General features: G+C 48.1%; 1 protein-coding gene across 1 annotated transcript in view; it reads left to right on the forward strand.

Annotated features, from left to right (window-relative positions):
- Positions 1-21,875, forward strand: part of LOC147724582 (fibrocystin-L-like) — a 2,246,326-nt gene that overhangs the window by 2,217,063 nt on the left and 7,388 nt on the right. The gene's annotated exons all lie outside the window — the stretch shown is intronic.

Consider the following 21,875-nt stretch of genomic DNA (forward strand, 5'->3'; position numbering starts at 1 on the left):
CACCATCTGTGGATATCTGATCATGTAAAACTGGGATAAAGTCACAAGTTCAGGTGAACCACAATGGAGCACCGGCCGGCTTCAGGAAACCAGTTTGGCCCACTGAACAAAGTACCTTAAATCCTGGCTTGAGGAGCAATGTGAGGATCTGCGTCAAAGGTGAGTCGCACAGCAGAAGTAATGCATCTGTTCTGTGCCTTGGCATGGCTATGTTGGGAGGGCCTGTGTTGTCATAGAGGACCCCGTTGATTGTGTTTGTGATGCAAAGTATGCCTTCAAGGATGTGATGCGCAGTCGGCGTGATGTGCCGGTTCGGAAGAACTATGATTCTCCCATCGACGAGGGATGTGAAGGCCTGTGTAAATGTAAATTGATACTTGTATAGCGCACTACTCACCCGCAAGGTTCTCAAGGCGCTTGTACGAATACCGCTGTGGAACCCGTCCTGGCTTTCCCTGTGAGGCGTCCACTCCCTGGCAACCCCAGGGTGGAGGCCAGGCATCCTTAGCGTTGTGGGGGCCGTTGTGGAGATTAAGCAAGCTATTGCCCAGAGTTGCAGAGTGGGACTCTATGATTAGAATAGGCACTGAGGTGAGAATTATCAGGTCCGTGGAATTTTTTGAGCCCAAGACCCGCCGAGGCGGGGAATTGAACCCTGGTCCCGGGCTAGACCTCTGCATCAGGGTCTGCCGCTCTAACCATTGAGCCACACTTCTCCTGTGCCAAAGATGCCTTGTACATTCAGGGCTATGTGGCAGTTCTGAATGTCCAATACACGCAACAGTGCAAATGCACCAGTTCTGCTTGGGTTTGCACCATGTAGCATAGAAGATGTGGCTGTTCCGCTGGATTCACCGAGACTGGCAGAGCACCTTAGGCTCACTTCCAAAGGCTCCGGACTAGGTGGCAACAAATGGCTGGGTAGACTCACCAATGGCTGTGTACAGGCAGGTACAAGGATGTTGGAAACCTGCTATGTACCTGGGGCTTCAGACCAGGAGGTCAGCCATATAGCCCTGGAAGTCACTATGGGTTCTGGGTTCAAGAGATGCAGGTCCAGTCCTTCTCACTCAGGCAGGGGGGAAGCAGGTCAGCACAGCAGCACAGCAGTTCCTTCAGAGTAGCAGTCCTGCAGTGTGGTAGCCCTTGTAGCAGCACTGCAGTCGTTCTTCCTGGAAGAGTATCCACAGGGCCAGAAGTGTACTGAAGTGGTGGTGTCTGGGGTTCTCTATTTATACCCAGTTATGATTTTGAAGTCGGGAAGAAGCTTATAGAGTTTTCCATTTGAAATCCTCAGGCATCCTGCGTCCTATGTCCTGGCTCCAGACTAAGTACATGGGGTATTCAGCCTTTTGTCTGGAGGCAGAAAACAGCCTGTGGGGCTTTTCCTAGCTCTTCCCACCCACCCTACTTGTGATGGCCCATATAGACACACCTAAGCTCCCTATTGCGTGTAAAAGTCTAGGAGGAATACTCACAGCCCAACTATCAGCTACACCAAGTCATGTGACCAGAGTACTGTACACTGGCAGGATGAGTCAGGCGCTCCAGGGTCAGGTGCAGCAGGCAGGCTTGTAGGGTTGCGCCAAGTCAGTAAGGCTCCTCGGTTATCAGGTTAGCAGTCTTCTTCTTCTTCCACTTTTGTGTCTATCCGGAAGCCCTAGCATTAGGGATTCTCAAAAAATTCTCAATTTAGGGTCATTAAGGGAAGTGAGGGGTAGTAACCAATGGCTTACTTACAACCTAGATGACCACTTCCTGTGGAGAGTGGGCATCACCCTGTCCCAGAATTCCTTATTCCACCACTCACAATAGGGTGAAACATCCTAAGTTATGTGCATGTCAGACTTGGTCACCCAAGAGGTGTGCCCAGACTGGCAGTGCAATACTACTCCTGCAAAGCTAATTTTCCCACCTGTCCTGGTGCCAGATGGCTCAGGGCAGGGCAGGTTGGCATTCTCTCCTGTGACAGAAGCCATGCATGCATACCAACAGGCTTTGAGCTCTTTGAAGTCCCTGCCTTGGAATGATCATTTTACTAGCCTTCCTAGAGGAGAAGGTGATAACACCTCTCTCCAGAGCAGGCATTGTGCCTGACCTCCTGAAAGCAAAGGCTCTTAGCCCTGGCGTCAGCAGCTTGTCTGTGGAAGCAGGCTGGACTGAACCAGTTACCCAGCATTCTAGAGGGCTGGTAGATTTCAGGAGGTACCTCTAAGGTACCCTCTGGGTGCATGCAATAATAAATTAATCACTGGAATCAGTGTGGGCTTATTGATACGAGGTATTACTTACAATATCTAGGAATAGAACTAGACATCACAGGGACATATCTGCTCATGCATATATGTCCTCACATAAAATATAATGTACCCAGCCTTAGGGCTCAATGCCTGCTGTAAGGCTGACTGACATATATTAGATGCAGTGAGTGACTTTGGACTGACACACAGGAGTCTGCCATGTCGTGTTTTCAATCATAGTTTGCAGCATGTCACGCTGCCTGCAATGGCAGTCTCCATGGAATTTTTATGTGGGTCCCTTAGGGTGGCACAAGATATCCTGCAGCGTGGGTCTCTTACGGTGGCACAAGATACGCTGCAACCCTTTACTAGGGATATACAGGGTGCTTAAGTCCTTTGCCAATTGTAGCTCGCTTAGACTTTACCTTGTTATAGGGAAGGAGCACTGGCACTGAGCTCTGGATAGCAGGCCACAGTGCACTGTGAGAGTCGAAAATCAGCATACAGTAGCTATAAAAGAGGCACAAAATGGGAAGGTAATTGCAACAAAAGCCCAGTTCCCTACAGCTCCCTTCCAGAAGCAGCAGCAATTTATTCTCTGGGTGGTAGCACAACCTGATCTGTCTCCCTGCCTGCATCAGTGTGTGCAAAGAAACAGATAAAAAGTGGGCTCCCAGCCGGTGGGAGCATTTTTACCTTACACCTCCTGGTTGCAGACTATGTGGGTGATTAGGATGACGGTGGATTTAAGTCCCCGCTGTGTTGGGACCAGCTGCCAGACATGCGGCAGTCTCGCACCGCAAATTAATGCGACCGTCACCTTGGTGGCTGCGTTCCGCTGTTTAACATTGCGGCAGATGCTGTTTACAGCAGCACCCGCCGCAATGCCAAACTGCCAAGTTGTGCATTTCCATGCACAACGTGGCAGGCGCTGCGCAGTGCCTGCCACCGTGTGCATGTAAATGGAGGGGGGAAGTGCACCCATCACCTCCCGAGGTCCCGCAACCGGCCCCCAAAGCAAATCCCCACTAGTTTTTCCATGGAGGCATCACCCGCCAAATATTTAGACAGCTGTCTGTTCACCAGTCCATTACTTTGGAGAGGTATCGGAGTGTAAAAATTGGCGTATAATTGACCAAGTTGGTCACATCTGAGCCCGCCTTCTGGAAAGGGGCGACCACTCGGTCCCCCCGAACGTATGGCGGAGTGCCTCGATCCCCCCGGGAAGCCATTTTTGGGCGGGAGGCGCGTCTCGGCTGGTATGCCCGAAGCGGCGTAGCCGGGGCGTGCTGTTTCCCGCCCTAGAGTGGGCTGGCCTAGACACCGACGTAGCCACCCCCGCCCCCGGGACGGGCAGGGGCGGGTCCACGCCCGCCCTGAAGACGGATAAAAAGAGACGCAAGACCAGAAGACGTCCTCTTGTTCTTGTGCTCCGAAGCTGCACCTCCTCGCTACACGTGAGCTCGGGACAGAACGAAGAGCCAATTTTGAGCGTTTTGATCTTTTTCTTTGTCTTCCAGATACTTCCTCGGAGAGATGCCAAAGAAAGTCCTAAAGAAAATGTCGACCGACCAGATGGTGCGGAACCTTTGCAAGGAAGTGTCCGAGATAAAGAAACGGTTGGCGGAGCGAGACGGGGAGGAGGGTTCGGGCCCTGCGCCGGCTGGGGGTAGACCTAAGAGACCGAAAAGGGTTCCAGCCGGTGGAGACGTCCCGGTTCCCTCCGCACCGCTCGAGGCGCCGACCCCAGTTCCAATGGAGGGAAATCCAATTCCCGTTGTCGTCACCCCGTCACCCAAGGATGACATGCCCCCCGAGCTGGCGGCACAGCTAGCAGCTTGGTTGGGGGATAGTAATGATGGCGCCACGGCTGCCGAAGCACAGGCGCTGATAAAAGGGCTTCGTGAGAAGAGAGAGGCAGCTAGAGTGGCTGCGCCATTGGCGGGGATAGACAAGCCGCAAGCGGCGGAAGCTGCGTCCAGTTCAGGTAAGCGGCCATTGCCGATTGCAAGGGACGAGTCAGCACCCTCTCGTAGAGAGAGATTGGGACAACATGTGCCTTTAGCCATAAAGGAAAAGATCTGGGCAGGGGAATACGTGAATATATTTTCCTTGCTTGTTGATCATTATGATGTGGAGCATGTGAAGAGTCAGAAGGACTTAATGCATCCGAGTGTTTGGCGCGCAAAAATGGCCGCCTTTAAGGTAAATGAGAACATTGGCAATTGGGGCAATGCATGGGGTATTTTTACATCGATTTTGGGGGAACGTAGGCCCGAGTTGCTCCCTGAGTTCCCCGTTTATCAATCACGAATTATGGGTTACTCGACAACGTATCAGGGTAACCATTGGTTTTGTTACGACAATCTGTTCAGGAAAGAAAAGGAACATAACAAGAGTTTGACTTGGGATTGTTACGATTCTCTAACATGGGATAAAATGAAGGAATCGGGAATGTTAAGAATGCCATTGGCCGGGAGCAATGTTGTTGATTACTCCCGCCAAAATGTAGGGACGCCCTTTCGACCAGGGACGAGCACCGACGACCAGTCGAGGCCCGCGGGCAATACAGGGAGAAAGGGTTTCTGTTTTAATTTCAACAAGGGGAAATGTACCAGGCCTCCGGGGTCGTGTAAATTCAAACACGAATGTAGTACGTGTGGATCATCCCATCCTGAGTCATCGTGCAGAGCCAGAACGAGTGAGAATGGGGGTAAGGGAGGCGCCAAACAGGTCTAAGCTAGGCCGAGGGGCGCCTTTACCAACCCCGATTGATACCCTGGCAATGATTCCCTGGCTCAGCGACTACCCGGATCGGACTTCTGCCGGGGTGCTGCGGAACGGTTTTACACATGGTTTCCGCATCCCGGTAGGGGACTTTCTGGGTGTAGGGATGTGCAAAAATCAACTTTCCGTTTTACAACATACATCTGTAGTGCAAGAAAAAATCCAGAAAGAGGTTAGCCGGGGTCGGGTCGCCGGCCCGTTTAGTGTGCCCCCGGTACCAGATTTCGTTTGTTCTCCGTTAGGGGTAGTCCCCAAGAAGGACCCAGGTGAGTTTCGTTTGATCCATAATCTGTCTGCTCCCCATGGTCTTTCGGTGAACGACGCAATTGATCCAGAAGTTTGTTCGGTGCGATACGCATCGTTTGATGAGGCGGTAGCCATCTTGAATCGCCTGGGGCCCGGGACGCTGATGGCGAAATCAGACATCGAGTCAGCGTTCCGGTTGCTCCCGGTACACCCAGACGATCAGCGTCTGCTGGGATTCGGGTTCCAGGGGTCATTCTACATGGATAGGTGTATGCCAATGGGATGCTCTATATCATGTGCTTACTTTGAACAATTCAGTACTTTCCTGCAATGGGTGTTCACTAAGAAAACGGGTTTCCGAAATGTAATGCATTACCTTGACGACTTTTTGTTCCTTGGCCCCGCCGGAAATCCCGCATGTGCACAGGCCTTAGCTGAATTCCGTGTGTTGATGGGTCATTTTGGCGTACCATTGGCACCGGGTAAAACTATGGGTCCCACGACTTGCCTCGAGTTTTTGGGGATCGAGTTGGACTCAAGGGAGGGGTGTTTCCGTTTACCAGCTAGCAAAATCTTGAAATTCAGGGCAGCCCTCCAAGTATGTTTACATGTATCCAAGGTTACACTACATCAGTTGCAACAATTAGTGGGAAAGTTGAACTTTGCCTTGAGGGTGGTCCCAATGGCTCGCCCCTTTTCCCGCTCAATTGCCCAAGCGATGGTTGGCCTGAAAGAGGGTCATCATCGCACGAGGTTATCGGCCGAGGTCCGCCAGGACATGCGGATTTGGTTAGCATTTCTGGCGGACTTCAATGGCCGAGTCGTCTGGAACAAGCCAGCCGTGTCCTCCGAAGAGCTTGGGTTATGGACAGATTCAGCAGGAAGCATAGGCTTTGGCGCCATCTTCGGTTCAAAATGGTCGGCACAAAGGTGGCCCCTATGGTGGCACGAAAAAGGGCTGACGAGTAATATTGCCTTCCTGGAACTGTTTCCCATTCTGGTGGCCCTGAAAACCTGGCCAGAAGGGTTCAGAGATCATTCTGTTGTGTTCTGGTCCGACAACATGACCGTGGTAGAATGCATCAATAGTCAGGCAGCCCGTTGTAAATTGATTTTGAGGCTGCTTAAAGAAATTGTCCTACTGTGTATGCAACTGAACGTGATATTCAGAGCAAAACATGTCCCAGGGGTGTTGAATCAGGCTGCTGATGCACTGTCTCGTTTTCACATGCAGGCTTTCTCGGGTTTCCTTCCTTCAGCGGACCCAGAGCCGGCACCCTTCCCCGAAGCTCTCTGGTCTCTCGGTGCCCCGAACTTCGTCACCTCGTGGGAGAGAGTCTAGCACCCAGGACAAGGAAGGCATATGAAGGGGCGTTTCAGGCCTATTTAGCCTTTTTAGGGGCAGAGAGAGGGGGACTTTGGGGTCAGGAAGAGTGGGTAGTACTTTTTCTGATGTCCTTACGTAGGGCTGGGAAATCGGTGGCTACGGCCCAAAGGCATCGTGCCGCCATTTCCTTTGTTGCCAGGGCCCATGGCATCCTGGACCCAACAGCGTCTTTTACAGTACAGAAAGCGCTGCGTGGGTGGCAACGTCTTGAGGGTCGCAGAGTGGACATAAGACGACCGATAGGTTTTGATAGATTGTCCCAGTTACTGGCCACACTCCCTAGCACATGCTCGTCCCCTTTCGAGACCTGTTTGTTCCGGACTGCATTTACGCTGGCGTTTCACGGGGCTATGAGAGTTAGTGAGCTAGTTGCAAGGAACAAACAGGATGTGTCGGGGGGCTTGTGCAGGGAACATGTTCGGATCAGGGGTGATGCGATGGTTGTCTCCTTTCTCAGGTCCAAGACTGACCAAGATGGGAGGGGGGACTGCACGATCATTCGCAGGATCCCCGAGTCATCCATGTGTCCGGTACAGTGCTTAGAAGATTACCTAGCACGAAGGGTGGCATCATGGGGGGGGACATTGTTGAGGCATATAGACGCCACCCCGCTGACGAGGTTTCAGTTTCAGCGGGTTCTTGCAATGGCCATTGCCGCAGCGGGCTTGGACCCGGGTGAATTTGGGACCCATTCCTTTCGTATAGGGGCTGCCACTGAAGCTACGGCCAGGGGTCTTAATGTAGAACAAGTGAAACGTGTGGGGCGTTGGTCCTCCAATTGTTATAAGAGGTACGTGCGATTGCACATGTTGTGAAGCTGTAATCATGTACTCACGCTTCTTGTCTTTTGTTTGTTTTCAGTTGCGCAAGCCTACGCGGCAGGGCGGACTGTGCAGTTGACCCAACACCAGGCCAGCGGTCACACATCACCGGCTGAGAGAAAGGAGGTGTGGGTCGTAGGCCACTCATACGTGAGACGGGCCGCAGACGTATTCAAAGCAGGTGATATGATTCACGTACCTGGGGAATACGGGTACAGAGTGTCCTTCTACGGAAGGGGCGGTCTCTGTATTGACCAGTTTCAGGCATTCTTTGAGGGTTTGTTAGAGCGGATGAGGTCACCGCCGTCCGTAGTCATAGTACATTTGGGGGGCAATGATTTAGTCACCACCGGTAGACGACTTCTCCTGGAGGCTATGCTTTCCACGGTAAGTTGGTTAGCAAGGAGAGTTCCGGGGTGTACAATTGCGTGGTCTCATATGATCCCACGAAAAGTGTGGCGGGGGGCTATCTCGATCCCTGCTTTGAATCATTCCGTTAAAAAATTGAATAACAAAGTGAGTAGGTTGTTCCGTTCCAAGACATTGCATTCGATCCCGCATAGTTGTATTAATGATGACAGTTTGTATTTGGGGGATGGTGTGCATTTGTCGAGGGTGGGCAATGAGTTACTCATAGGAGACTTCCTAGCTTGGTTAAAATCGTTAAAACATGACCTTTAGGTAGGAGTTTTGTGGGGGGTCCGGATAGCCGGTCAACTATCCGGACCTGTGGCGGTAAGGTCATGATCGGTGAGCACTAATTGGTAGATCCCTATGAGTGGGCGTCACCCAACACGGATGGGAGCGCTCGGGAGAGGTGGCCATTGGCCCCTCAATGGGGAGGCGGTCCCGTCTAAGGGCGGGTCGCCGGAAGTTAAGGAAAGGCGGTCAAGGCCCCTTCCTGTGTAGGAGGGGTTACAGCCCCCTCCTGGGGAATTTCCCGGGGCCAGTGTCATCTGCGACGGCAGATGCGGTAAGTTGTGTGGGGTGGGGGGAGGTCCACGATACCTTCTAGATACCACACACAAGTATTCGAACGACCTTTAAATGGCGTCGAGTCTTAAGTGCCCCCGTCAAGTCAAGGGAAATTGTTAGTAGTTGCACTTGAGGTAAGCCTCTGTGCTGTCGCCCCTCCCAAGTGGGACGGGTAAGTCTGGTTAGGGATCTTGACACCGGTTATGACCTTGCCGTTGGCCCTTAAACGTTAGGATGTACAATTTCAGTGTTTATAGAGAATGTTTTTGTAGGATGCTAGTTCGGCTAGGAGAACCTCTGTATTAGAGAATATGTTAAGGTTAGCCAAACATCGCAGTGTGATAATGAAATTGTACATAACATGAAACGTTTAATGTTTAATTTTTTGTTTTAATAAATACGGCCGCGGGAGGGTCACTCCCTCCCACATCCAAAAACTTTAAAGAACTGTTTCCGGTTTCCCTCCTTTTGGGATCGTGTTGAGAGGGGGTGGCGGGTATCTCAGCCATATGGAAAGGGGCGACCACTCGGTCCCCCCGAACGTATGGCGGAGTGCCTCGATCCCCCCGGGAAGCCATTTTTGGGCGGGAGGCGCGTCTCGGCTGGTATGCCCGAAGCGGCGTAGCCGGGGCGTGCTGTTTCCCGCCCTAGAGTGGGCTGGCCTAGACACCGACGTAGCCACCCCCGCCCCCGGGACGGGCAGGGGCGGGTCCACGCCCGCCCTGAAGACGGATAAAAAGAGACGCAAGACCAGAAGACGTCCTCTTGTTCTTGTGCTCCGAAGCTGCACCTCCTCGCTACACGTGAGCTCGGGACAGAACGAAGAGCCAATTTTGACCCACCCACCAGCCCCTGAGGACAGCAAGTTGTTGTGCAATAAAGTGAATTTTATAAGTATGTTTTTCTGTTTTCGTTTACAGGTTGTGAAAAGTATCAGTTTGTTGTTGATCATAATAAAGTATGGTGAAGATCGTTTAGGTTGTTACGATTAAAATAACTTGATGTAGTGTTGCAATTTAAGCATGCTCTTTCGGTCGTAGCGACCAATGTTTTCATAGGTTCGAGTAAGAATTGTCGTATTTATTTTTTGGTAGGCGGTAAGGTCATGATCGGTGAGCACTAATTGGTAGATCCCTATGAGTGGGCGTCACCCAACACGGATGGGAGCGCTCGGGAGAGGTGGCCATTGGCCCCTCAATGGGGAGGCGGTCCCGTCTAAGGGCGGGTCGCCGGAAGTTAAGGAAAGGCGGTCAAGGCCCCTTCCTGTGTAGGAGGGGTTACAGCCCCCTCCTGGGGAATTTCCCGGGGCCAGTGTCATCTGCGACGGCAGATGCGGTAAGTTGTGTGGGGTGGGGGGAGGTCCACGATACCTTCTAGATACCACACACAAGTATTCGAACGACCTTTAAATGGCGTCGAGTCTTAAGTGCCCCCGTCAAGTCAAGGGAAATTGTTAGTAGTTGCACTTGAGGTAAGCCTCTGTGCTGTCGCCCCTCCCAAGTGGGACGGGTAAGTCTGGTTAGGGATCTTGACACCGGTTATGACCTTGCCGTTGGCCCTTAAACGTTAGGATGTACAATTTCAGTGTTTATAGAGAATGTTTTTGTAGGATGCTAGTTCGGCTAGGAGAACCTCTGTATTAGAGAATATGTTAAGGTTAGCCAAACATCGCAGTGTGATAATGAAATTGTACATAACATGAAACGTTTAATGTTTAATTTTTTGTTTTAATAAATACGGCCGCGGGAGGGTCACTCCCTCCCACATCCAAAAACTTTAAAGAACTGTTTCCGGTTTCCCTCCTTTTGGGATCGTGTTGAGAGGGGGTGGCGGGTATCTCCGCCATATTCAGTAAAGAGGTCACTATGGCCTGTTTCCAGATCTCAGGGAAGACTGCCGTTTCTAGAGATTTGTTAAATAGCTGTGTGATAAATGGAGTAAGGGTGGAAATGATCTGCCTAAAAATAAAGGGGTCTATTAGGATGGTGGGCAGACTTTCATCCGCCCACCACCCTAGCGGTGCTTGGACTGGCCGCCAGTGGTGCTGCGGTCCTGCATCAGCAATTAGGATGCCACCGCCACGGTGGCGGTGGCATCCCCCATCCACAACATCGTGGCGGGGTGGTACTCACAGCACCGCCCACCACAATGCTGTGGATGCACCTTGTGGCACAGCGCTGTGCCTGCCACCTTGTCCACATGAATGTAGGGGGAAACCTTTGGTACCCCCATGTGCACCCCCAAACACCCCAGGGGCCCGCAACGGGCCCCACCCTCCTTGGAAAGGCACATCTCCGCCTGCATTTTAATATAGATGGCGGTGTTTTGCAGACACCCCCACCAATTTCAGCCCCTTTACTGCCCGGTCGACTCGACGATGGACAGAAAATCACCGGACAGTCTTTCAGTCCACCGGGGTCCCCCCTGTCATCGTAATATGGTGGGGGGAAATGGGAAGCAGGCGGTGGGGAATGGTGGGCGGATTGCCACCACCATACGGCGGTGGCGATACCCTCGCTATTGTAATAGACCCCAAAGTGTGGACAGGGGGCAAGGGGCGATCCTGATTTGACTTCTCCCATAGTCTTGGTGACTTCTTCTTTAGTGAACGGGGCAAAGCTGCCAAGTTTTGCCTTGACTTCAGAATGAGGGTCTGCACTTTCCCAATTGGTGGGGTCCGCTGGGGCATTAGTATTAAATGGAAAATAAGTGAAGTATTGCCTAGAGTGTCATGCTGCTAAATTGAGCTGCTGCTGGACTCGAGGATGAAACGTGAGCCCAAACTGTTTGTCCTATGCTGTGAAGTCATGTGCTCAGGGGTCTGTGCCACTCTTGCCAACTTGTATATGGTGCTTAGGTGGTATTGTACAGGGAGTGCGAAGGTAAATCTGAGGACAAAATTGGTTTGACGTTTATCACTTGTGTCTCTGGCATATATTGGAATATACGAAGACAGTTTGAGGCAAAAGTAACATCAATTGTCCAAAGGTGTCCTTCATAAGCATTTCCAAATCTACTCCAGTCAATGTGCCTATGTCATATCCACCACAATGCACAATCATGAGGTCAGGGTGTGGAGATGCAAAGAGGTTTTAACCAAAGGCAACACTTGGTGCCACTTCAATCCTCTCTGTGCAAAACATTTAATGTCCACATTTTGTAAACCTAGGTCTAAGTCAATACGTCTCTGTTCCTCGTGCACCAGAAAATATAGCTATGTCCAACGATCCACACTAGCATTTTGAAGGTATGGCTGGAAGGTATGGAATGATGTCTGTAGCTCATGTAGTTCCTTCGTAAAATAAGAGATATGTTTAAATATGGGGAACTACTTTTTTTAGCCATACAAAACGATACCTGATTGGGAGATGAAAGCATTGTTTTTTAAAAGTAGGGTTCACAATCGTTTTGTGGAAAAGCATCTTTGTGATTGGTTAAGAAAAAGCAGTTTCACCTCGGAGTACATATCATAGAATAGAATCTGCTCAACTCAACAACACCTGCTATTTGCATTTAGAAGGCATTGTTCAAGCTTAAAACAATTGTGAACTTTTAACCTGCACGTGGCGTAAAAATGTTTGAGAAAATGTTGCAAAAAAATATCATTAGGTTTAAACACCTGCACATGTTGTAGAATGTTCTAGAAAGGACTTTTGAGTGTGGGATGTGTACTTTTTGGTATCAAATCGGGGCGAGTGTAGTGTGGGAGACGGATGCAAATATTATTGCATCTGTAAGGGGGGGCTGGCCACTTGCAGGTTCCTTCTCGGAGCAGCAGATGTGCTAGCGCAAGATAGCTCAGACAAAGAACCTTTCATCCCTACAGTAACTTCTCCAGCTGCATTTCTACAGGATGTGTACAAAAGCCGGTCGTGGGTGTTGTGGGATGTCTGCAACCCTGGTCATCATGGATGAGGTGCTCAGCACATGGCACATGGGCGGGTTCACTGTGTGTTACATTGCCAAACAGCTGCTCCTCCCTCCCACGGGCCCCCACTCTTTTGTACGGTGCGCTGTTGTATCCTGTGCACTCATACAGCACACCATTGTAATGCCTATTTGCACATGTCCTGCGGCATTCCAACTACACTATGACAGTGCCGTTTGGAGGTGGTGCATGATACTTTGTGGCAGGCCACACCAGAACACAGAGACACACTTACAGCACTTCTTGCACATGGACATGTCCTAGAAACCCTGGTCCCCTTGCACACCCTTGCACACCCTTGCACACCCTAGCGCTGAAATATAAGAGGAATGGCTGAGTGAAAGTTGTGCAGAGTTGTGACAAAATCTGAAATCAAAATAAAAGTAGCTCTAAGGATAAGGTGATGGCCATCCACCATCAACCAAGAGTATAGAAAAATCTATACCATATACAGTCAAAAACAAAGATATATCCTGTACTTGCAACAACAGTAAATAAAGTCCTTAATAAACCACGGCCGAGAAAATCTTCTTATCTTCATTTATTGTATAATAGTTCTTCATACGCAATCCTAGCCGCCAACACGTGTTTCATCTTTAGTGGTATAAGCCACAGATTTCCCCAGGGCTAGAATATCATATTACATATAATCAGAAAAGACAAAGAACAACAATGTAAAGCAACAAAAGCATGAAGTAAACAGATCAGTTTATCTCATTAAAGAGAAATAAACAACAAGTGGCTGAAATCCTTCTTAGAAATGATCTAAGCACTAGGTCAAACAGGCCAAGAGCAATAATCAATATCAGAAGCATATATGCTAGCAAGTGCCAGATGTTAGTTCAATTCATTTATTGAAAGTATATATATCAGCCCATATATCTTAAAGCAGGGGGATAACATGGCATTGCCTGTCCTTAAGATAGATGATCCTTGCCGCTTGATTTGAATCATCTGCAAGCGATGTCTCTGGAATATGGGCGTCCAATGTAGAGAACATTCCCATAATCGATTTTGGAAAGGATTAGAGCTATAGCGGTTTGGGCGATGGCATCTTTACTAAAAAAAAGTCTGTTCTTGCGTAATTTACGCAATTGGACAAAGGACACCGATGTCACTGAGCCAATCTGGGTGCTCATGGAGAGGTCAGCATCAATATGAAGACCTAGACTTTTTATAGCATATTTAGGAGTGGGTGCCATACCTAGATCAGGGGGCCAATAGGAGGGGGTCCAGTAGTCAGGTTTGCTGTGGGAAACAATGATCTCTTTTTTTCTGAATTCAACTTTAGTTCATTTTTATTCATCCATGTTTTGACATACAGCATAGACCTCTTGACAAAGTCCTTACATTCTATAGAGTTGTCAAGGGTAAAAATAAGCTGCATGTCGTCTGCGTAGTTGAAGATTTTTACACCCATCTGACGTGGATCTGAGTTCAGGGGGCGTATATAGATATTAAACAAAATTGGCGAAAAGGAGGAACCCTGAGGAACGCCACAGTTCAGGTCTACCATACTAGATTTGAAGGGTGATAGCCACACTGACTGTTTGCGGGTATATTTAGCCATACCAGGCTAATGCAAAGCTCCCGAGACCTGCTGCGGCAATGCCCTCCAAGAAAATGTTGTCGTTCACGGTGTCAAATGGCGCAGACAGGTAAAGGAGGATCAGGGCCTGAGTGTGATCCCGGTCGGCCTGTCCCTTGAGGTCGTCCAGTACTGATAGAATCACTGCTTCTGTGGACTGTGCAGGACTGAAGCCTGCCTGGTGGTTCTCCAGGATTTTAGTGGTTTCAAGAAAAGAGCTGAGGCAAGTGTCCACATGGGTCGCCAAAACTTTCGCCGGGAATGGGAGAAGAGAAATAGGTCTGTAGTTCTCCAATTTATTGGGTCCATGCCTTGCTTTTTTTGAAGGGGAACGTCCACTGCTTCTTTAAAAGCACGTGGTACAATGCCAAGGGACAAAGAGTGGTTCAGAAATTTGAGAAATATCTAAGGGAAGGACCCATACATTACTTTAGAGACATAAATGGGGCAGTCCTCCTTAGGTGAGCCTGATTTGATCTTAACTACGAGGTCCAAAAAACATTTATTATCCATCAAGGGTAGAGAGTTAAGAACACAAGGATTGGAGATGTCCTTGTTATTTTGTGAGCCACAGTTTATAGGGGCAAGGGAATTTAGAATTTTCTTTATTTTATCTTTTAAAAAAAGGAGTTCAGGTCATTGCAAAGTACCTGACTAGGCACTAAGGAAGGGGTCACACGGCTAGGGTTAGAGAGTTCTTTCACTATCTTGAAGATTTCTTTCGACCATTATCGGAGTTGAGTACCCTGTTTGTGAAGAAGGCTCTCTTAGCCTTAGTATAGTCTTCATATACTGATGAAGATTGGTGTTGTAATCAAGTTTGTCTTTCGCTTTGTAGGTTTTCCTCCACTTCTGCTCGGCTTGGCGTTCTTGGAGATTAATGGTTTTAAGATTTTCGTTAAACCATTTGGCGGCTTCATGCTGCCTAGGACTGTAGGTTTTGGCCTGTAATGGGGCATGGAGATTAAAGGCCTTCCTTTGCCAGTCGGCGATCTCTTTCTCCCAGTTATCTGGGTTACCTTCTGATACCGGCTGCTCCCTAGACAGAGATTCTACTAGTTCATCCAGCTCATCCATATTCCAGTTTCTAAAAGTGCTTTTTGAATGAAAGGGTTTAGGAGTCAGCGGGGGAGCAAGCAGATTAAAACTGATGATATAGTGGTCAGACCAAGCGCAGGCTTGTACTGCCAGGTTAGTCAAGTTGACATTAATTGACCACATTTGATCGAGGGTATGGCCCTTCATGTTCGTGGGAGTGTCAATGTGTTGAGTGAGGTTTAGACAAGAAAGGGACTCAGAAAGCTCCCTGGAAGATTTTCCTTTGCCAATTTCATCAGCCCAGTAGTTCAAGTCACCTATAATCATTACTTTGTCATAGTCAGTGGTCAAAGACACAATGTAGTTAGCAAAGGTTTTGGGAAAGTCAGGCATTGTAGCGGTGGTCTTTATGAAATCACATAGATCAGTGTGCTACTACGTAGATTCAGTTTAATTACAAGAGAGTCTACTGACGGAATTTCCAGATGAGGCAGAGCAGAGGCGGAGAGTTATTTTTTTAGAATTGTGGCCACTCCTCCCCCTCTCTTTCCTAACTTCCTGTCTGCACGTAGGATATAATAATTATCGGAGAGGGCGGCCAGGATGTCAGGTGACAACTCCTCTGTGAGCCATGTTTCAGTGAGTAGCAAGCAATCCGGTGCGTCCGTAACTAAGGTATTACAAATTTGTAACTGGTTTTTAACCAGGGTCTTAAGGTACATAATATCAAGGTCTTTGACCGGGCCTCTGTCTGTGCTTGAGGAGGGTGAAAATGGACGACTCCTAAAATGTACACCCGGGGGTTGGATATCGACAGCGGTCAGGGGCTGCAGTTTTTGTGATAGTTGACCTTCAATCGAATATGGTTTCTTAGGTGCCATATGTAGGAGACTGACTGCTGAGTAGATGTATTTTTGGGCAAGATGACATGCCCCATGTCCCGTACTGGCGCGGACAGGCGCAGACGGGCTTGCCTTTGTCGCACCTTCTGTGCGCCATCGGTGCACCTGCTGCACGCGTCCACCCCAGCATAGTCTAAAAAAGCTGGCCAACGCGGGAAGAATCACCGAGCTCCGCCCTCCAAGCCGGAAGTGAGAGCCAGAAGGGGATGTGTACGCCTCCCTCTGAACAAACGGCCAAGCCGCGTGAGAACGGAGAGGTGGAGACAGGAGAACAAGGAAGTGCATCCAACAGGTAAATCACAATGTGCGAAGTGCCAAAGGTAGCAGCAAGAGAAATAAAAAGTACTTAGCAGCAACTGAAGAGTAAAATAAGAGCAGGCGGCAGATACAATTAGGGTTCAGAGCACAGTTAAAAGAATACCAAAAGCTGTCATCTAGTGCAGCAACACTCGGTACTGACATTCCTCTGCGCTTCCGCCCCATCAATTACTAAAGAAGCTGGCCGGTGCGGTAAGAATCACTGAGCTCCGCCCACCAAGCCGAAAGTGAGAGCCAGCAGGGGGGGCTGTGTCCGCCTCCCTCTGAACAAAAGGCCAAGCTGCGTCAGACCCGGGAGGTGGAGACAAGAGAACAAGGACTTGCAGCCAACAGGTAAATAACAATGTCCGAAGTGCCAAAGGTAGCAGCAAGAGAAATAAAAAGTACTTAGCAGCAACTGAAGAGTAAAATAAGAGCAGGCGGCAGATACAATTAGGATTCAGAGCACAGTTAAAAGAATAATAAAAGCTGTCGTCTAGCACAGCAACACTCGGTACTCACTGAGTTGGGGTCACTGCCATTCAGGACTCAGAACACAGTTACACATGTGGGGTCGGCTTATGTTAAAGAGGGTTATTGGGACTACGTGTTGCCGGCCTTGCATATCGAAATATGCCTCACTTATCAAACGGAGTCGGGTGCTGTGGTCGCTGCCACGGACTTGGGGTGACTGCCTTTCAGGACCCAGGACACAGTTACAAATGTGGGATCAGCTTGTGTTAAAGAGGGTTAGTGGGACTACGTGTTGCCGGCCTTGCATATCGAAATATGCCTCACTGATCGAAGGGAGTGTGGTGCTGTGATCGCTGCCACAGACTTGGGGTGACTGCCATTCAGGTCTCAGGACACAGTTGCACATGTGGGATTGACTTGTTTTAAATTCCATATGCACTTGTCGCTGCCGTTGCATATGGAAATATGCCTCACTGATCGAAGGGAGTCTGCTGCTGTTGTTGTCGCATGGAGTTGGGGTCACTGCCATTCGGGACTTAGGAGACAGTTACACATGTGGGATCGGCTTGTGTTGAAGACGGTTAGTGGCACCATGTGTCGCCGGTCTTTCACAGTGTAGGCCAGAGGTAGTAGTGAGCAAGGGCCCACAGCCACGTGCATACGTTGGTGGCCCCACCGGCCTGTGTAGTGCAGGTTCAATGGCACCACGTGTCGCTGGCTTTCTATATACAAATATCTCTCACTGATCGAAAGGAGTCTGGACTGAGCTATGGTTGCTGCCACAAAGTTGGGGTCGCTGTCATTCAGTACTCAGGTCACAGTTACACATGTGGGATTGGGTTGTGTTGAATAGGGTTAGTTGGCACCACGTGTCTACGGTCTTCCACTGTGTAGGCCGGAGGCAGCGATCAGCAAAGGTGCACAGGCACGTGACGTGGACTTGAGGTGCACTGATTGGGAACATTTGGTCTTCTTAAACCATTATAGTCTCTTACACAATTTGCGTCGCTACTATTCTTGAATTGTGAACCATCTTAACTCTACTGTAGGCCGGAGGATAAGCGCACAGCCACGTGGCGTTGAGTTGAGTTGCAGTTAGTGGCACCTGGAGCACTCAGCGTGTGTGCACCTTGCGATGACACGTGGTTCCGGTGGGCCGCACTGGGAGCAACATCTTTTGTCTAATGAATTCTGCCTTGATAAAGCCACGTGGAGATGACTAATAGTGCAGTGAGTTAGTAGCACCTGAAGCACACAGCGTGCATGCAGCTTGCGATGATACGTGGTCCAGACGGCTCGCACTGAGAGCAATGTCTTTTGTCTAATGAATTCTGCCTTAATAACGCCACGTGACGATGACTTATGGCACAGTGAGTTAGTAGCACCTGAAGCACACAGCGTGTGCGCAGCTTTCGATCATGCGTGGTCTGTGCGGGCCGCAATGGGAGCAAGGTGTCTTGCGTACTGGAGTGCATCATATGCAATCGCCACTGCATTTGAATTGGGAGTCCTGCTGTCCTCAGTGTAGTTCGAAGGCCATAGTCCGTACAGCCATAAGTATGAGGAGCTGTGCCACTGGGTTTGCAGGAGGCCTGTGTTGAGGAGGCCTGAGGTCATGGCGGTAACCACGTGGCAGGGTGAGGGCTGCCGCTCTGCAGGCTCGTTGGTCTTCCCACAAGTGAACCACATCTAGAGCCTGGCCTATTTATTCATACTTGTACACTGGCATGGCGTACGTTGGACCAGCCTACTCTGCTTTTGCTTTCATGGGGGAAAAAACACAGCTACATGACCGAGATCTTCCCCACTGCCTGAGGTAACATGGTTGCGTCCACTGTGGACTACACTACAAGTCTCAATACTATATCTCCACATGGAGAGGTTTGTGCTTTGCATAGTGAGGTCTGTTCAGCACATCACTGGTACACTTGGCACTGTGTGCATTATTATAGATGGGCGACTTGCCTCCTTCACACATACTTGGTTGCCACATCTCCCAACATTAAGCTATTGTGCAGCTGAGGGGTCATGGCGTTTTGGGAAGGTCCTTTGTCCTGTTTTACGCTGCGTCGGAGGTAGTAGGGGTGGTGGCCCAGGGGGAAGGTTCTGGTGGTTGTGGCGCTGGGTGTTGTGGTCTTGTTGGGTGTCAGAGCTGCTTGATCAATAGCTGTATCACGTGTTGGACTTTAGATGTAGCTGTGAATTGGGTCCAATTCACGCTGTAGATAGTCGACCTCCTTACACCAGTTAAAGGTTGATGTTAATTTCTTACTGCTAACTTGGCTTATTGCCTGTTTTTGGATCGCATTGGAGATTTGGCTGGTCGTTGTAAATATGGGGAAGTGGTGTTTTCGTTTTTTTTTTCCACTGGAACATTTACTTTGTATATCATTAGCGTTAGTTGTGGCTCTCGTTTGTGGTGACTTTTTTGGCGGAAGGTATGGATGGAAAAGTGGTGAGATTTGCAGTTTTCACCAGGTTGAGAATGGGATGATAATTTAAAAACACAGAATAAAAATAGGTTTAATGAACATTATAATTAGAAATTAACATTTAAAAACCTTTGACATTCACTGAAAAAACCATAGGTTTCAGGCACGGTATAGTTAGAAATTAGCATTTAAAACACCTTTGTAATTCACTAAAAAAACATAGTTTTCAGAGATGTTATAGTTAGAAATAAGCATCTAAAAAACCTTTGAAATTCACTGAAAAAAACATATGTGTCAGGGGCGTTATAGTTAGAGATTAGCATTTAAAAAACCTTAAAAACTCACTGAAAAAAACATAGGTTTCAGGGACGTTATAGTTAGTTGGACATTTCACTCATAGAAAACCATAGAAATTCCCCTGTTATAGTTAGTTGAGCTAACTATAACTCGCGCCCCCGCAATGCACTGCTGATGACATCACATATTGCATCATTCATGACATGGTCAGTGACATCACTGATTACATCACTGATGACATCATCCACGTGAAAATCTGATGCACCTCATCAGACCCTAATGTAACACTTGATACACCCACTTTAAAATACAGACTATAATTTTCTGAACCATTAACACACCAATACCAGTTAGTACATATCCATCACTAATTTCTAGGTCTACACACACATCCACTCATTCAGCCATACAGTCACTCATACATACAGTCAGCCTTTAATACAACATTATGCACTCACATATCTCTACAGACACTCACACACCGCCTCTTTATTGATAGAGCTATTCACACACCTAGTCAGTCATGGATATAATCAATCACACTTTCATTTACTCACCTGTACAGTTATACACATACCACCTCACTTATTTAAACATATACTAACACATACTTGCATTCTAATACAATAACTAATACAAGCACACACTGATCCATACAGGCAGTCTCACAATCACTCACTCTCACATATAGTAATTTATACACTCCAACATGCACATATACTGCCTTTCACATATGTAGTTGCTCACACATGTACCACTGAGGTATCCATTCACTCACCAAGATACCCATACACACACTCACCCAGCCACCCAGCCCTTCACAGATACAGACTTGAACACATATACCCAGTGAATTATTCACTCACACATCTATGCACAGCCCCTACCCAGCCACACACTCAGGCACCCATACAGATGCTCGGACAAGCAATCAATAGCCCATATAGATCCTCATTTAGCTGCTAACCAGACCATGCAAACGGTTACACACCAACTGACAACCTAAACTGTGTGAATGTCTGTATTAGTCGCTAACACATGCATTAAGTAAGACACAATTAATTACTAAGTTATACAGTCAGTCACACACCTACTTAATCATCCATCCTGACTCCTATATACCCATTCATTCTTCAATACACCTTGGTATATATATATATATATATATAAACATCTTTAAATTTTATAGAAACACATAGTCACTGGATGATGTCATCAGTGATATCATTTGCGATGTCATCAGTGATGTCATCCTTGATGTCATACACCATGTCATGAATGATGTAATATGTGACGTCATCAGCAGTGCATTATGAGGACTCAAGTTATAGTTAGCTCAACTAACTATAACAGGGGGATTTCTATGGTTTTCTATGAGTGAAATGTCCAACTAACTATAACATTCCTGAAACCTATGGGTTTTTTTCAGTGAATTTCTAAGGTTTTTTAAATGCTAATTTCTAACTATAATGTCCCTGAAACCTATGGGTTTTTTCAGTGAAAAAAAAAGAAATATATATATATATATATATATATATATATATATATATATATATATATATATATACATCAATCAAGTGTTAGACATCTGTACATTGTCTTTTACCTAACAACATAGCATATGGTGTTCAATGTGGATGCTTACTCTAATCTGAAGTTTTACGCTATGGGTACCTTACATGGTAGTAAAATGGGAATATGTGTGAAGAACGTGGGGGTCGACAGGATGTAACTGTGAACATTTATATTTTTGGTCAAGGGCATACGATGCAATTTTTCTGTGCACCGAGTATAGTAAATTTTGTAGGTACCATAATATTTTTCAATGCATGTGCTATATATAAAGAAGAATACCTAAGTTACACCTAGATAGACTTGGCCTAAGTAAGATTAAATGTGATGTGATGTCCACCAATCAATGCAAAAATCACAGGATTGGTGACTTAAAGCCTAGTGGAGAATGGGTTTAGGGAGAAGAAAATATATAACTAAAATAAATGTAACATTTTTCAATTGGCAAGCCAATGTTACAAAATATGGACAAAACTAAGCCCGGGCGGAGTTGGTGGAGTGTCACTACGCAGATCTCCACGGAGTTGCCTAAAAACTCTGTGGAACTCCACTCCGCTCCACAAGAGGAAATGGGAAGTAGGCAAAGCAGCACTTAACTTGTCTTGCATCTCCGCTCTCTGACACGCCCTAAGTGCCCTCCTCCTTGCCGTAGTCTTCTCTCCTCCTTGCCGTCCTCACAGCCGGTCGCAAAGCCCTACGTTGTACATCTTGGGAGGACTGCACAGCCTGGGCAGGGCAGAGAGCGGAGACACCAGACAGGTAAGTGCTGGGTTCCCTTTCTCCTGACTTGGGTGTGGGCTAGCAGGGGCAAACTCCGCTACGCCATGGAGTCAGAGTTTTTGCCCGAACTTCACGTTCCCATTGGAGCGTGGAGTTGGCAAAACTCTGCAA

The sequence above is a fragment of the Lissotriton vulgaris genome, chromosome 4_1 (genome assembly GCF_964263255.1).
Source record: "Lissotriton vulgaris chromosome 4_1, aLisVul1.2, whole genome shotgun sequence".
NCBI lineage: Eukaryota > Metazoa > Chordata > Amphibia > Caudata > Salamandridae > Lissotriton > Lissotriton vulgaris.